Source organism: Equus asinus, unplaced genomic scaffold (genome assembly GCF_041296235.1).
Source record: "Equus asinus isolate D_3611 breed Donkey unplaced genomic scaffold, EquAss-T2T_v2 contig_96, whole genome shotgun sequence".
NCBI lineage: Eukaryota > Metazoa > Chordata > Mammalia > Perissodactyla > Equidae > Equus > Equus asinus.
In genome coordinates this window covers 7,481-25,000 of record NW_027225551.1, presented here as the reverse complement: position 1 = coordinate 25,000, position 17,520 = coordinate 7,481, and the positions used below count along the sequence as shown (strand labels likewise).

General features: G+C 59.1%; 1 long non-coding RNA gene across 3 annotated transcripts; it reads left to right on the top strand.

Annotated features, from left to right (window-relative positions):
* Positions 1 to 11,072: 11,072 nt before the first annotated feature.
* Positions 11,073 to 17,167, top strand: LOC139044513 (uncharacterized). Of its 3 annotated transcripts, none has more exons than XR_011501470.1 (4): positions 11,073 to 11,136; positions 14,412 to 14,813; positions 16,104 to 16,374; positions 16,658 to 17,167. It is a non-coding gene; the product is annotated as an uncharacterized lncRNA (long non-coding RNA). The 3 variants fall into 3 exon arrangements; XR_011501471.1 differs by having other exon boundaries at positions 11,084 to 11,136; positions 16,662 to 17,145; XR_011501469.1 differs by lacking the exon at positions 11,073 to 11,136 and having other exon boundaries at positions 12,140 to 14,813.
* Positions 17,168 to 17,520: the final 353 nt, after the last annotated feature.

The following is a 17,520-nucleotide window of genomic DNA, read 5'->3' as shown; positions in this document are numbered from 1 at the left end:
ACGCGCGCGCGGCGGCGTGGAGGGGCGGGGGCGCCCCTCGCGGCGGCCCCGATTGACGGCGCGTGAGCGGGGCCGGGGCACCAGGCAGTCGCGTCGACACCGGCCGGCCGGACGGCCCGCGCACGCCCCCGCGGGCCGAGAGCCGGACCGAGGCCCGACCCCCCGCCCCCGGGGGTGGCGCGGCGCGCCGGCGGCCGGTCACGACGGCTGGCCGGGACCCGACCCGCGCTGCGACAGACACGCGCGCGCCAGAACGGGGCGCCGCGGGAGACGGTCCCCCGCCCGCACGCAACGTCGCCGTCGCGCGGGTGGCGGCGGCGGACACGGAGGAGGCCGCAGCGGCCCCGGGAAGCGAGTCGCGCTCGGGGCGGGGCCCCGGTCGGGCAGCCAGAACAGGCGACGACGGGGAAGGGCTCGGGAGAAGGCCGGCGGCGGCGAGGGCCGAGGCGCCGGAGAGGCGGCGGCGGAAGGGCCGCGGCCCGCCGAGAGACGCGCTCGGGGCGAAGGAGGGAAGACAGAACCTCCCGAGGCAAGTCGGCCGCCGGAGCACACACGGGGTCTCACCGCCAGGGGCCTCCAGCACCAGGGGCGGTCCCGCGGCGCCCAGAACGGCGACTGGCCCCGTCGCCCCGCGCGCAGCTCACGGGGGCTCGGCCCCGCCACGGCCAGGGCTCTCCCGCACACGGCGCCAGCGTCCCGCGCCGGGCGCCTGGCGCGCGGGCCCCACCCGACCGGAGCCGAGAGCACTTCGCCCGGGGCCACCACCGGCCTCGGTGGCCGGAGGCGACACCCGCACAGCGAGGCCCACTTCGGTCCCGGCCGGTGGGCGGCGCGGCCAGGCGTCTGCCCGGGCGGGGGAGCACCGGGGGCAGCGGGGAGCGCGGCGCGCGCCTCGACGGAGGGAGCACGGGCTCGCGGGAAGGCTCCCGGGGACGGCCTCGGGCGCGGACGGGCCACCAGGAAAACACACGCGGGATCCCACCGCCAACGACACGCGAGGGCGGTCCCACGACGCCTGGGACGCCGGCCGGCCTCAGCCACCCCTCGGCCTCCCGCGGGCCCGGCCCCACCGCCGGGGCCTACGTGAGGCGCCCCCGCCGCCGGGGGCCGCCCCGTCCACCCAGCCACCCGTCTGCCTGTCTGGTCTGCTCCGGGGCCCACGTCCCGAGGGAACGCGCCCGAGAGCGGCGGCGGCCCCCACCCATGCCCGCACGCCACCACCGGCTGCGGCTCGGGACGGGAGCGAGCGGAGAGCCAGCCGCTCGCGGCGGGGCGGAGCCCGGACAGGGCCGGGCCCTCTCCCCGCCCCAGCGCGCGACGGGAGAACCACGCGCACGCTCGCGCACACGCGCGGCCCCGCGCCCGACGACGGCCCGGCCGGGCGTGACCCTCCCCCGACTCGGAGGGGGGAGGCGCCGGCCGCGGTAGGCAAAGAGCAGCTCTGCCCACGCGCCACGGTGGTGGCGTCCGTGGCTACTACGCGCAAAGGAGGGGCGGCGGCTGGGGGGTCCGGTACCCCAAGGCACCCTCTCGGATCGCTAGAGAAGGCTTTCTCACCGAGGGCGTGTCGCCCCCGCCCATCGTCCGCCATCGGGCCCACCAAGGCGCTTACAGACACCATGGCCACGCAATGCAGGAGGGGTCTGCGGTAGAGGTAAGGCCTAGAGCAAGTCGGAGCGTCCGTGGTCAGGGCCGCGAGCCCGCGCTGCCCCGGGCTCGCCATCTATGGCCACACTGGGCTTAGCTAGGGATCTACAAGGCCCCTGTGCGGCTCCCAAGTCAGTGCCTCCCCTCAGGCCGAGAGACCAAGGGAGGCAGAGACTGGGACGGAGGTGCCGATCAAACAGCACCTCCCAACCAAAGAGCCAGCGCCACGCCGCTGGCTCGGCCCGCCACGGTCACTCCCACACCCGCGGGGAAACCCCAGCAAGGGGAACGCGCGGGCACGCGCCCGAGCCTGCCCGCCCCCACACGGCACGCCGTGGGGGGCGACGAGGCACCCGTCCCCCCCGAGGGGGACGAGGGGCACGCCTCCCTTACCGACTCGACCCCCCCCGCTCCTCAGACACACCAGCGCAGCGGTTACCTGAGGAGGCCGACGGGAACAGGGAACGACACCGCCACTCGGCCTCGGGCGCCTGAGGGACGACCTGGAACGCTCCAGGGGCACCGCCAACGGCCTGGGGAACGCGCTCACGCGCCCGGGAAGGCGCGCGGCGCGGCGGCAACACGGCCCGCCCCACCGCGGGGAGGGCCGCCCGCGAGACACAGCCAAGAGGCAACAGGCAGAGCATCCGCCGCGTCACGGAGACCCCGACACCGCCCACGCCACGAGGCACGGGGCGGGGGAGCGAGGTCGGGCCGGATTCCGCACCCCTGCCGCCTCCCACACGCCACTCGCAGCGGGGGAGAACGGGCGAGGGGACCCGCGGGCAGAGCGAGAAGAGCGGTCCCGTTCGCCATGAACGTCCGTCCCTCGTCTGGCACGGCTTAGGCCCGGCCCGGGAGAGCACAGCATCACCACATCGGTCGGCAGCATAACGCGAGGGACCCCCGAGCAAGGGAAGGCCGGCGAGGACAGCGAGCGGAGGAGCCTGCTTCAGCCTCACCGACCCCTCTCCTTCTCCAGCAAGCGCGGGCGACGACCCCAGGACGAGAACGCCTGACACGCACTGGCACGGAGCCGGTGGGATGGGGTAAGTCGCGACCGCACCCGGGTGCCGGCGGCAGGGAGTGCACGTGGTAGAGGACCCCGCGCCCCTAACCCCGCCGCCCTCGGGTACCAGAGACCGGAGGTGGCACCACGGTCGTGGGGGCGCCTGGAACGCACAAGAGCCGGCGCGCAGGCCCCAGCGGGCGGCTCAAGCGGCGGGGGTGGAAACGGGCGTCCTGTTCTCGGCCAGAGCCCGGAGCCCTCCCCGCACACGCATCCAGGCACCCGGAAGCTCTCGGGCGACTGTCACCCAAGCAGAGCGTGTCAGCACTTATCTGGCGGCACAAAACCACCCATTCGGGGGCAAGAATCGCCGCGCCCGGAGACGGGGCCCACCCACGGATCACCAGGGGAACCCCTGGATCACGGCCACGGCCACCAGACCCCAAGCACGACCCCATCGCCACCAGGCCCGGAGCTCCCGGGGCCATCTGGTCGACCCCAGAAGCGTGGCGGCAGGGGGAGCCGGGGACAGCCTCCCCGGGCCGCCCGCGCGGGCCGGGACCGGTCGGTCCCTCCCTCTGAGTCGCCGGGTCAGGACTTAGAAAAGAATTCCGCGGAGGCGCCTCCGGCGACCGGGCCCGGGGCGGGACCGTGGCTCCCGTCCCTCAGCCGGGGCTCCACCTACGCCTCGAGCCGGCCCCCTCCCGCCTCCGGACAAAGACGCGACCCGCGAAACTCGGAGAGAGAAGTCCGGTCCGACGGCCCGGACCCACCCCGGGCACGCGTCAGGGCCGGGGACGCCCTCCCCGGCCCGCCCTCGAGGGCTCCCGGGGCCGGTCCACGCTCTTCTCCAGGGCGGGACTTGGAAAAAAAAACTGCCACGGAGGAGGAGGCATCCGAGGACCGGGCCCGGTCCCCACCGCCAGAGCCGGTCGACTCGGAAGACCAGTGGGGAAAAGGCCAGCCCGGCGGCCGAGCCCGTCGCGCCCTCCACGGGCCTCCCCCGCAAGGCCCCGGCCGGTCGCCCACCTCCGGAGCGGGGCGCGGAAAGGGGATCGGCGACGCGGAAGGCCCGACCACCGGGCCGCCCTCGGGACGACGGCCGGGCACGGGACGAGCTCCCTCGCCCGTTCCCCCGCGGCGGCCCCCCACCCCCTCCCGGGGACGGAGGGGCACCGGCGGCTGCTGGTCGACCCGTCCGGGAGGCCCCACACCCCGGCCGGCACCGGGCGGCGCGGCGACAGCCACCTCCCTCAGTAGCCTGCACCTCCAATCTCCGGCGAGCGGGCGTCGCGCTCACGCCCCGGCGCCACCGGGCCAGATCCCGCCAGCGACGCCGGCCTCCCGGGACTCTGCCTCGGTCACCGCGGCCGAGTCCCGTCCCTTGGCCCGCGTCGCCGGAGCTCCGGAGGAAAGAGACGATATAAAAGCGGCCGCCAGGTGGCACCCGGCGACCGACGACCGCCTCAGCGGGACGGAGCCGGAGCGCGGGCCCGCCGGGGAGCACAGCCGGGCCGCCGGGCCGCCCGATCCCGTCCCGGAGCCCCCTCGGACCCAGCCTCCCGGCCCAGTGCGGCCCCGGGGCGTCCGCCCGCGGGCTCCCGGCCGCCAAGGCGCAGCCCCAGCCGCAGGAGGGGGACTCGGAAAAGGTTTCTCGGGCGATCACCGGGAAGGGGAAGGGGAGAGTTCCCCCCAGAGAGGCCAGGGGGCGGCCCGGGCCGGGCTGGGCCGGTGCGGCCGGGAGGCCGCCGCTTCCCGGAGCGGCTGGAGCGCCCCCGGGGTTCCCGGGAGGACTTAGAAAATCAGGGCGGGCGGGGACGGTCAAACCGAAACCAGGCACGTCATCCGAGAAGGACCGTGATGACGGGAGGAGGAAAGCTTTCCAGTCCAGAGGGCCTGTCGAAGGCAGGCGGAGAGTCTACCCGCTGAAACTGACGAAGATGGGCAAAAGAAGCTAGCTCAGGCGCCGACATTTAAGGAAATAAAAAAAAAAAAGCAAGAGGGCGTGGAGAAATGGGGAAAAATCAACACTGAGAAATCTACCCTCTGAAACCGACGAAGATGGGCAACAGGGGCTAGCTCAGGTGGCAATTTTTAAGGAAAAAAATAAAAGGAAGTGCGTGGAGACCTGGGGAAAAAGCAACACGGAGAAATCTACCCTCTAGAACTGAGAAAGAAGCGCAACAGAGGCTAGCTCAGGTGGCAATCTTTAAGCAAAAAAAATAAGATAAAAAAATACAATGGCGAGGAGACCCGGTGAAAAAGCAACCCTGAAAAAGGTACCCTCTGAAACTGAGGAAGCAGGGCAACAGTGCCTAGCTCAGGTGACAATCTTTAAGCAAAAGAAACACACAAGGGCGTGGGGAGCTGGCGAAAAGGCAACACTGAGAAATCCACCCTCTGAAACGGACGAAGATGGGCAACAGAGGCTAGCTCAGGTGGCAATCTTTAAGCAAAAGAAACACACAAGGGCGTGGAGACCTGGGGAAAAAGCAACACGGAGAAATCCACCCTCTGAAACTGAGGAAGATGGGCAAGAGAGGCTACCTCAGGTGGCAATCCTTAAGCAAAAACAAAGCACAAAGGCGTGGAGCCCTGGGGACAAAGCAACCCTGAAATATCTACCCTCTGAAACTGAGGAACATGGGCAAGAGAGGCTAGCTCAGGTGGCAATCGTTAAGCAAAAACAAAACACAAAGGCGTGGAGACCTGGGGAAAAAGCAACCCTGAAATATCTACCCTCTGAAACTGAGGAAGATGGGCAAGAGAGGCTGGCTTCAGGTGGCAATCTTTAAGCAAAAGAAACACACAAGGGCGTGGAGGCCTGGGGAAAAAGCAACACGGAGAAATCCACCCTCTGAAACTGAGGGACATGGGCAAAAGAAGCTAGCTCAGGTTGCAACCTTTAAGCAGAAAAAAAACACAAGGGCGTGCAGACCTGGCAAAAAAGCCACAGTGAGAAATCTACCCTCTGAAACCGACGAAGATGGACAACAGAGGCTAGCTCAGGTGGCAATTTTTAAGGAAAAATAAAAGGAAGTGCGTGGAGACCTGGGGAAAAAGCAACACGGAGAAATCTACCCTCTAGAACTGAGAAAGAAGCGCAACAGAGGCTAGCTCAGGTGGCAATCTTTAAGCAAAAAAAATAAAATAAAAAAATACAATGGCGAGGAGACCCGGTGAAAAAGCAACCCTGAAAAAGGTACCCTCTGAAACTGAGGAAGCAGGGCAACAGTGCCTAGCTCAGGTGACAATCTTTAAGCAAAAGAAACACACAAGGGCGTGGGGAGCTGGCGAAAAGGCAACACTGAGAAATCCACCCTCTGAAACGGACGAAGATGGGCAACAGAGGCTAGCTCAGGTGGCAATCGTTAAGCAAAAGAAACACACAAGGGCGTGGAGACCTGGGGAAAAAGCAACACGGAGAAATCCACCCTCTGAAACTGAGGAAGATGGGCAAGAGAGGCTACCTCAGGTGGCAATCCTTAAGCAAAAACAAAGCACAAAGGCGTGGAGCCCTGGGGACAAAGCAACCCTGAAATATCTACCCTCTGAAACTGAGGAACATGGGCAAGAGAGGCTAGCTCAGGTGGCAATCTTTAAGCAAAAGAAACACACAAGGGCGTGGAGACCTGGGGAAAAGGCAACACTGAGAAATCCACCCTCTGAAACGGACGAATATGGGCAACAGAGGCTAGCTCAGGTGGCAATCGTTAAGCAAAAACAAAACCCAAAGGCGTGGAGACCTGGGGAAAAAGCAACCCTGAAATATCTACCCTCTGAAACTGAGGAAGATGGGCAAGAGAGGCTGGCTTCAGGTGGCAATCGTTAAGCAAAAGAAACACACAAGGGCGTGGAGACCTGGGGAAAAAGCAACATTCAGAAATCCACCCTCTGAAACTGAGGAAGATGGGCAACAGAGGCTACCTCAGGTGGCAATCGTTAAGCCAAAGAAACACACAAGGGTGTGGAGACCTGGGGAAAAAGCAACACGGAGAAATCCACCCACTGAAACGGACGAAGATGGACAACAGAGGCTAGCTCAGGTGGCAATTTTTAAGGAAAAATAGAAGGAAGTGCGTGGAGACCTGGGGAAAAAGCAACACGGAGAAATCTACCCTCTAGAACTGAGAAAGAAGCGCAACAGAGGCTAGCTCAGGTGGCAATCTTTAAGCAAAAAAAATAAGATAAAAAAATACAATGGCGAGGAGACCCGGTCAAAAAGCAACCCTGAAAAAGGTACCCTCTGAAACTGAGGAAGCAGGGCAACAGTGCCTAGCTCAGGTGACAATCTTTAAGCAAAAGAAACACACAAGGGCGTGGGGAGCTGGCGAAAAGGCAACACTGAGAAATCCACCCTCTGAAACGGACGAAGATGGGCAACAGAGGCTACCTCAGGTGGCAATCGTTAAGCCAAAGAAACACACAAGGGTCTGGAGGCCTGGGGAAAAAGCAACACGGAGAAATCCACCCTCTGAAACTGAGGGACATGGGCAAAAGAAGCTAGCTCAGGTTGCAACCTTTAAGCAGAAAAAAAACACATGGGCGTGCAGACCTGGCAAAAAAGCAACAGTGAGAAATCTACCCTCTGAAACCGACGAAGATGGGCAACAGAGGCTAGCTCAGGTGGCAATTTTTAAGGAAAAATAAAAGGAAGTGCGTGGAGACCTGGGGAAAAAGCAACACGGAGAAATCTACCCTCTAGAACTGAGAAAGAAGCGCAACAGAGGCTAGCTCAGGTGGCAATCTTTAAGCAAAAAAAATAAGATAAAAAAATACAATGGCGAGGAGACCCGGTGAAAAAGCAACCCTGAAAAAGGTACCCTCTGAAACTGAGGAAGCAGGGCAACAGTGCCTAGCTCAGGTGACAATCTTTAAGCAAAAGAAACACACAAGGGCGTGGGGAGCTGGCGAAAAGGCAACACTGAGAAATCCACCCTCTGAAACGGACGAAGATGGGCAACAGAGGCTAGCTCAGGTGGCAATCTTTAAGCAAAAGAAACACACAAGGGCGTGGAGACCTGGGGAAAAAGCAACACGGAGAAATCCACCCTCTGAAACTGAGGAAGATGGGCAAGAGAGGCTACCTCAGGTGGCAATCCTTAAGCAAAAACAAAGCACAAAGGCGTGGAGCCCTGGGGACAAAGCAACCCTGAAATATCTACCCTCTGAAACTGAGGAACATGGGCAAGAGAGGCTAGCTCAGGTGGCACTCGTTAAGCAAAAACAAAACCCAAAGGCGTGGAGACCTGGGGAAAAAGCAACCCTGAAATATCTACCCTCTGAAACTGAGGAAGATGGGCAAGAGAGGCTGGCTTCAGGTGGCAATCGTTAAGCAAAAGAAACACACAAGGGCGTGGAGACCTGGGGAAAAAGCAACATTCAGAAATCCACCCTCTGAAACTGAGGAAGATGGGCAACAGAGGCTACCTCAGGTGGCAATCGTTAAGCCAAAGAAACACACAAGGGTCTGGAGACCTGGGGAAAAAGCAACACGGAGAAATCCACCCTCTGAAACTGAGGGACATGGGCAAAAGAAGCTAGCTCAGGTTGCAACCTTTAAGCAGAAAAAAAACACAAGGGCGTGCAGACCTGGCAAAAAAGCCACAGTGAGAAATCTACCCTCTGAAACCGACGAAGATGGACAACAGAGGCTAGCTCAGGTGGCAATTTTTAAGGAAAAATAAAAGGAAGTGCGTGGAGACCTGGGGAAAAAGCAACACGGAGAAATCTACCCTCTAGAACTGAGAAAGAAGCGCAACAGAGGCTAGCTCAGGTGGCAATCTTTAAGCAAAAAAAATAAGATAAAAAAATACAATGGCGAGGAGACCCGGTCAAAAAGCAACCCTGAAAAAGGTACCCTCTGAAACTGAGGAAGCAGGGCAACAGTGCCTAGCTCAGGTGACAATCTTTAAGCAAAAGAAACACACAAGGGCGTGGGGAGCTGGCGAAAAGGCAACACTGAGAAATCCACCCTCTGAAACGGACGAAGATGGGCAACAGAGGCTAGCTCAGGTGGCAATCGTTAAGCAAAAGAAACACACAAGGGCGTGGAGACCTGGGGAAAAAGCAACACGGAGAAATCCACCCTCTGAAACTGAGGAAGATGGGCAAGAGAGGCTACCTCAGGTGGCAATCCTTAAGCAAAAACAAAGCACAAAGGCGTGGAGCCCTGGGGACAAAGCAACCCTGAAATATCTACCCTCTGAAACTGAGGAACATGGGCAAGAGAGGCTAGCTCAGGTGGCAATCTTTAAGCAAAAGAAACACACAAGGGCGTGGAGACCTGGGGAAAAGGCAACACTGAGAAATCCACCCTCTGAAACGGACGAATATGGGCAACAGAGGCTAGCTCAGGTGGCAATCGTTAAGCAAAAACAAAACCCAAAGGCGTGGAGACCTGGGGAAAAAGCAACCCTGAAATATCTACCCTCTGAAACTGAGGAAGATGGGCAAGAGAGGCTGGCTTCAGGTGGCAATCGTTAAGCAAAAGAAACACACAAGGGCGTGGAGACCTGGGGAAAAAGCAACATTCAGAAATCCACCCTCTGAAACTGAGGAAGATGGGCAACAGAGGCTAGCTCAGGTGGCAATCGTTAAGCCAAAGAAACACACAAGGGTGTGGAGACCTGGGGAAAAAGCAACACGGAGAAATCCACCCTCTGAAACTGACGAACATGGGCAAAAGAAGCTAGCTCAGGTTGCAACCTTTAAGCAGAAAAAAAACACATGGGCGTGCAGACCTGGCAAAAAAGCAACAGTGAGAAATCTACCCTCTGAAACCGACGAAGATGGGCAACAGAGGCTAGCTCAGGTGGCAATCTTTAAGGAAAAATAAAAGGAAGTGCGTGGAGACCTGGGGAAAAAGCAACACGGAGAAATCTACCCTCTAGAACTGAGAAAGAAGCGCAACAGAGGCTAGCTCAGGTGGCAATCTTTAAGCAAAAAAAATAAGATAAAAAAATACAATGGCGAGGAGACCCGGTGAAAAAGCAACCCTGAAAAAGGTACCCTCTGAAACTGAGGAAGCAGGGCAACAGTGCCTAGCTCAGGTGACAATCTTTAAGCAAAAGAAACACACAAGGGCGTGGGGAGCTGGCGAAAAGGCAACACTGAGAAATCCACCCTCTGAAACGGACGAAGATGGGCAACAGTGGCTACCTCAGGTGGCAATCGTTAAGCCAAAGAAACACACAAGGGTGTGGAGACCTGGGGAAAAAGCAACACGGAGAAATCCACCCTCTGAAACTGAGGAACATGGGCAAAAGAAGCTAGCTCAGGTTGCAGCCTTCAAGCAGAAAAAAAAAAGACGCCAGGGCGTGGAGAGCTGGCGAAAAAGCAACACTGAGAAATCTACCCTCTGAAACCGAAGAAGATGGGCAACAGAGGCTAGCTCAGGTGGCAATCTTTAAGCAAAAAAAAAAAAAATAAAAAAATACAATGGCGAGGAGACCCGGTCAAAAAGCAACCCTGAAAAAGGTACCCTCTGAAACTGAGGAAGCAGCGCAACAGTGCCTAGCTCAGGTGACAATCTTTAAGCAAAAAAAAAAAACAAAAAACAAAAAACAAAAAACAAAACCCACAATGGAGTGGAGACCCGGGGGAAATCAACACTGAAAAATACAAAACGAATGGAAGACCAATAGACAGAGCAGGCACTTTCACCTGGGGTGGAGGAGGTACGCATGGATGACCGATAAGCGCATGAAAAGATGTGAGCTGTTCCCTGGAAAAGCAAGTGAGAAAATTAGAGGGAGACATTGTGGGGACACATGGGTGAGACTGCCTTCTTCCAAATACCGGAACAGGATCAAACTGCTAGTCAGGTCGCGGAGAAGCCAAGTCAGTCACTCACGCCTCACTGGTGGTGAAGGGAAACGGTATGGCCTCTGTGAAAAAGGGCGTGGCGGGTTCCAAAACTGACACGCCGCGGAAACAACCACCGAAAGTGGCAACCTACATAAGCCTTTGGTGTATCTTGCCTCCTAAGAGCGTCTGTATGTAGCTGGAGCCTTGGGTCGTTAAGGCTTCCACAGTGATCTGTGGTGGGTGGGTGGGGGGGGGGGGCCTTGGGCCTTGGGGGTCTCCGCTGGACCTCCAGGAAGTCAGCTTTTGTGGAGTCCCGTGAGTCCTTCCAGGGAGGGAGGCATCCAACCCGAGGGTGGTCTGGAGGGCACCACTCCCACCACTCCCGGGGGCTGGGGCGGGGGGCGGGGTGGGGGCTGCGGCCACGTTCCTGTTCATTCACACAGAATCCGGGGCATGAATGTTCTTAGCAGCTCTGTTCCACACAGCCCCACACTGGAAACCACACAGACGTCCTGCGAGTCCCATCCCTTGCTCATGTCGCCGGGGCTCCGGAGGAGGGCCACTCTGTAAAAGCGGCCGCCAGATGGCGCCCAACGACCGGCGCGGAGGGGTCAGCGGGAGGGAACCGGGTCACCAGCCAGCGAGAGTGCACAGCCTGAGCCCACCGCCGGGTCAGGTCTCTCTCTGTCTCTGTCTCTGTCTCTGTCTCTGTCTCTCTCTGTCTCTGTCTCTGTCTCTGTCTCTCTCTGTCTCTCTCTCTCTCTCTTTCTCTCTGGGCCCGCTTGGGGCGGCCGGGAGGTCACCACGTGAGGCCCCAGGGTGTCCACCTCGGAGCTCCCAGGCAGCACAGGGCAACCCTGGGCGCAGAAGGAGGTGTTGGAAAATCGGCGGGGAGGGGGGTGGGGTGGGTGGGCTTGCCAGGAAGGGGACAGACTCCCCACGTGACTTCTGGGCCGGGCCGGGCGCGGGGCTGCCGGCTGGCTGACGCGGACAGAGGTGGAAAAGTCCCCGGAGATGCCACGGGGCAGGCCGGGGCTGCCGGCCCCCGCTTCCCGGAGCGGCCCGAGCACTTCCCGGGCTCCCGGGAGGACTTAGAAAATCACGGCGGGGTGGGGGGTGGGGGTCGCTGTCAAACCGAAACCATGCACGTCATCAGAGAAGGACCGTGACGACGGAGGAATTGTCCGCAGTCTGTCAGGAATTGTGTGCAGCCTGTCACTTCCGGCCCAGAGGGTCTCTCTAAGGCAGACGGACAGACAGAGCCCACAAGTCGTAGAGGAAAGGACCGAGCCGCTTGGCCGCGGAAAAGTTTACAACACAAAACAGGTCTCCCTCCGCACGGGGCCACAGCAAAGCCCAAAGACGACACACGGGGGGGAGCATGGGTGCAGATGCACGTGTGGTGATAAGAATATGGATTTCAGCAGGGCTTCCCGTCCTCATCAACAAGCAGAAGCACCCAAATGGTGGGGGTTGGGGGGCAGAGACCTCACAGCCATTCCCTCCACAAATCGAGTTCCCCGGGACATCCTCACAGCGCCGTGCTGTGAGTGTGTGTGGGTGTTTAAAATGGAGTAAATGTGGACGTGGAACTGCTCCGTGAAACCAAAATAACAACAGTCGTAGATCTTCTTTGGTCATTTAGAAAATTCTTTTTTTTTTTTTTTTCCCCAGCGGTGCACGTATTTCCCTTCCAAAAAAGAAGAACGGGAAAGGAGATGTTAAAGGCAAGCAGAGAGAGGAAAACTGTTGCAAAACAAAAGCTGAGCTCCCGTCCGAGGGAGGCCTCCTCCATTGGAGGCCTAGGAAATCATTCTGACAAAATGGAGGATCTCTGTCTTTGGTGTCGATTCCCTCAGAGGTCAAGAGAAACCTTTTCCAATGTCTTTATCAGGAGGAGACTAGAAGTTAGAGAAAAGTATCCTTTCGGGAGTGAGAAAAACAAATTCTGATTTTGCATCAGCTTCCCTCCGATCTTGAAACTCATTGACTTGATTCCATTCTGTCGACGGAAATAATCCGGAACCAATCTATCCGTGAAAATCGGGGTGCGTTTATTCTGAGCTAAAATGTGAGGACTGTGGCCCGGGGCCTTTCTTCCCGAAGGAAGAGAGGGTGCCCGGGAAGTGGGGTGTACAGAGTGCTTCTAGACCCCCAGAGAGGACGTTTCACATAGGATCGAAAGGTCCCTTGGATGATAGTCGCGAGACTGCTCTGTCGGCACAGCGATCGACAGACACTGCTGGGTGGCAGGTCGGTTGTCTGGGCCTGGGTGGTCACAGGGGAGCCGGATGGTCAAAGGTGAGCGCAACCATCCGCTCCTAGCCTAAGGAAAGATGCCTCTCCTTAAGGAAAGGCCCGAGCACGGGGAAGCTGCTCCTTTCCCTTAAGGGCATTGGTTCTTGCCGTAGGAAATGTGTAAAGCGGATCTACGATGCGATGCGTGCTCGACGGCCACGTCAGGCCCTTTTCGAAAAACACTGTCAGGCCGAATTAGGCCGACACCCAATGGCTTCCTCATAGACTCCCATAGATCCTATCGCTCGCCATTTCTATCTGTCCACTCGTTCCAATTTTAGGCCACTTGACCACGAACAGGCCTTTTTCTCAGATTATTTTCCCCGTGAAACTTTGATCACCTTTTCACAGACAAAACGATCTTTACTTTTTAGGCCCTCTTGCCTGAAGGCAGCCATCTCACTTTCCTTGAACACAAAGATGTTTCCCATATTCACTTTTAGTGGCTTTTTGTTTTGTTTTGTTTTGTTTTGAGGACGATGAGCCCTGAGCTAACTGCTGCCAATCCTCCTCTTTTTGCCGAGGAAGGCTGGCCCTGAGCTCACCTCCGTGCCCATCTTCCTCTATTTCATATGTGGGACGCCTACCACCACGTGGCTCGCCCAGCGGTGCCACGTCCACCCCCGGGATCCGAACTGGCGAACCCCGGGCCGGCGAAGCGGAACAGGCACACTTAACCAGCGCGCCACCGGGCCGGCCTAGTGGCTTTCATCGCATTTGTTAAGTAGATTTTTTAACCCTCACGAACCTTAATTTTGGTGAAAACTAAGAAGCCAGCAATTAGGAACTGTCCTTCCCATGAGCATTCCGTCGCTTGGCCAATTTCTAAACACTTGGCCACTTTTAGAAACATGGGATTTCATAGGTTTATCTTTTCCTTCGCTTTATTTGATTTCATCTCACTTTAGTTTTTGGGTGAGGAAGATCGGCCCTCACAGAGCTAACGCCTGTTGCCAATCTTCCGTTTTTGTTTTCTTTTCCCCCCCTCCCGATTTTTCTCCCCCAATCCCCCCCATGACATAGTTGTCTATCTTAGTTGAGGGCCCTTCCAGTTGTGGCATGTGGGACGCCGCCTCCACACGGCCCGACGAGCGGTGCCGTGTCCGTGCCGTGCCCGGGATCTGAACCGGCAAAACCCTGGGCCGCCGAAGGGGAGCTTGTGAACTTAACCACTCGGCCACGGGGCCGCCCCCGTCCGTGGACTTTTTTATCACCTGATTTCACCTCGCAAAACTTCAAAGCTTCAAGTTATCAGAGAGGTTTGGGAAGTTGTTTTTATTAATTTAATTAATTTATTTTTCGAGGAAGACGAGCCCCGAGCTGACACCTGCTGCCAATTCTCCTCTTTTTGCCCCGGGAGAGTGGTCCCGAGCTAACATCCGTGCCCATCCCCCTCCCCTTGATAGGCGGGACGCTGACCACAGCGTGGCTCGCCAAGCGGCGCCACGTCCGCACCCTGGATCCGAACCTGCGAACCCCTGGCTGACAAAACGGAACGTGCGAACTTAACCGCTGTGCCGCCGGGCTGGCCCTTCGGGAAGTTATTTTCAGGACACGGGCCATAAACTAGAATCACCGCTACAGGTTTATCGGAGCGACATCAGCGTTCGTGGTGGATTGAGTCGTCCCCTCTGTCTCTCCCCTCCAGGGCACAACCAAAGGGACGTCTATCGACCCACCCACCAAGGATTCCCCCCCCCCCCCCCCGCACGGCACAGCAGGATGCCTGAGAGATCCACGCAGCCCTACAGCGGCAAGTCACATTCGCACAGTCAAAATTCAATGGCAGAGACAAAACGTTAAGGTCAGTGAGAGGGAAGAGAATAACCGGCCCAGGAGCAACGGTGTGAAGAACACGGAGAAGACGGGTCCTAGACGCCGGGGTCCCCGGAGCAGCGATTTCATCAGAGGCCCGCAAACGTCCACGATCTCCACACCACGTTTATGGCCGACTGCGTGCGTGGGTCCTTTGGAATCGACCAGGCTACCGTCCGGGCCACTTTGGGACATCGTGTCCAGCTGCCCCGAGCGGTGGAGCTGTCGTTCAAGTGTAAGATGGGGCCCGTCCGGGGAGAGAATGGGGACGGGGAAAGGGAGGCCGCGGGAAGTCACAGAGTCTGAGGTGTTCGGGGGAGACTGACTCTTCTGAAGTGGAGGTGGTAGAAGGAGAGCAGCAGGATTTTTGGATTTTTGTTCCCTCTGTTAGGTATCTGGGTCCGGAGGAGAGTGGGGCGGGGGGGGGGGGGCGGGTGGTGGTGGTGGTGGTGGGTGTGAGGCTGAGGCGGGGCTGGTGTTTCCTTTCCGAGTCAGGTGGAAGAGCTCCTCCAGTGGAGGTTTTTAGACAAGGGGTCTGGTCTGGCAGGATGGGAGGTTGCGGGTTGAGCCACAGGGGAATCTGTCGTAGCTCAGACTCGGGCCTTTGAAGAAATAGACAGAGAGAGGAGTTTTGCTCTGTCTGTCACCGCAGCCGGCACCTCAGGAGCAACAACAGGAGGCTTCCCGAATGAGTGAAGGGGCAGGAGCCAGCGTGCCCCGTGCCTCTCTCAGCCCTGCGCCGGCAGGGAAGGAAGCAGGCAGGCAGGCCTCAGGGCTACTCCCGTCCTACTGCCCGGTGGTCCCTGTCCCGGCCCCGCCCCCACTCTCCCCCTGACCCTCACCGCTCCCCAGCCCTCTTCTCAGCCAGAGAGGCGATGGGGGGGGGGCGGTGCGGTCCCAGAACAAGTTTCCTCTCATCCGCCATCATCTTGCCACCCTGACGACTTGGCCTGAGATCCGGCCTAGGCTGTACCCGTGTGTGGTTTTCCTGTGGACAAGGGGGCCGGTTCACCATTTCGGAAGAAACCCCTAGCCTTCCACTGCCGAGTCGCCAGCCTGGGAGGGGGGAGGGGGGAGGGGGGAGGGGAGGTCAGGCCCATTCATTCCGATGGGCCTGGCGTCAGGGCTTCATTCAAGTGCAGGAAGCTCTCTCCCATGGCCTCGGGCTTTTTTCCATTGAACGGCTTTCTTCAATTCCCCCACCCTTAGGCCGCAGTCCACCAAGGGCCGGGAGGCAGGGAGGGGAGATGTTGGGGCAGGGTGGCTGTCTGAGAAACTCGCCTCATCTGGGGCAGAAAGAGTGCCCCCCTCCTTTCTCTAACCCTACTAGACTGCTTGAGGATCACGGACGGTTTGGCTCATCGATGAGCCCTGCGTTATGGGCCCGGCAAGCAAACTCCTAACGGGCAACCCGCCGCTCTAGGCGTGTGTGGGTTTTTTGATCTTTCACCTTCAAGTTCGCACGACATCGGTCCGTGTCCCCCGCCCCGGCTTCCCATGGGAAATCCTCCGTCTCTTTCCACAGACTCACTGGCGACTTCACACAGTGCCTGCCTCCTCCTCCTTAGGAAGGAAGGAAGGAAGGAAGGAAGGAAGGAAGGAAGGAAGGAAGGAAGGAAGGAAGGGAGGGGCTGACCCCGTGGCCGAGCGGTTGAGTTTGCACGCTCCGCTTCAGCGGCCCGGGGCTTGGAAGGTTCGGATCCTGGGCTCGGACACGGCACCGCTCATCAAACCACGCTGAGGTGGCGTCCCACACGGCAGAACCAGAGGGACCCTCAAAGAGAATATAGAACTAGGTACTGGGGTGCTCTGGGGAGAAGAAGAAGAAGGAGGAGGAATAAAAAGAAAAGAAAAGATTGGCAATGAGCTCGGGTGCCAGTCTTTAAAAAAAAAAAAAAAAAGAGGAAGAAAGATGGACAAACAGGAACGAATCCCACTGACGGCACCTCCAAATGGTGGGGGGCAGGGGGGTGGGGGGGGTGGGGAGTGGCATCATCGGGCCAAGGGTGACTCTAAGCGTGATCCCGCGGTTGTGTTATTTGACATTTTATCGAATCGATTTATTATTTTATTTTTGAGGAAGATGAGCCCTGAGCGAACATCTGCCACCAATCCTCCTCTGTCGGCCGAGGAAGACTGGCCCTGAGCTGACATCCGTGCCCATCCCCCTCTACTTTCCAGGTGGGACGCCTGCCACAGCGTGGCTCGCCAAGCGGTGCCGGGTCCTGCGCCCGGGATCCGGACCGGCGAACCCGGGGCCGGCGGAGCAGAACGTGCGAACTTCACCGCCGCGCCACCGGGCCGGCCCCCGGAGTTGTTTTGAAAATCCAGTAAGGGGCTGGCCCCGTGGCCGAGTGGTTAAGTTCGCGCGCTCCGCTGCAGGCAGCCCAGTGTTTCATCGGTTCGTTCGGATCCCGGGCGCGGACACGGCACTGCTCATCAAACCACGCTGAGGCGGCGTCCCACATACCACCGCTAGAAGGACCCACCGCGAAGAACACACAACTACGTACCGGGGGGCTTTGGGGAGAAAAAGGAAAGACAAAAAATAAAATCTTCCAAACTCCAATAAAACTTTGAGTGAAGACGACGAGGAGGATGCGAAACGTATCTCACGCCTCCGAGCCGAGCCGTCCGTTTAGGTTTAGGAAGGGGGACGAGGACCCTTTGTAAGCGACATCCCTTTTTAAGCACCATTCTAAACCACAGAACAGAACTCCCTCTCCTCGACCCGGAGCGAGGAGGTTCCTGGGTGTGTCAGAGAGGGTCACGTCCTCTGCAGCACGAACGAACCGCCAGGGTTCGGCCACGGGAAAGAATTTCTTCCTCTCCAGGGGGACTAAAAGTCACCGACGGCAGCGGGCGTAGGTGCTATCCTTCCCGTCCAGGAAAGGCAGGGAGAACTTCAGCCGTGAAGAGAAGGAGGTCTTCCTCACTCCCCG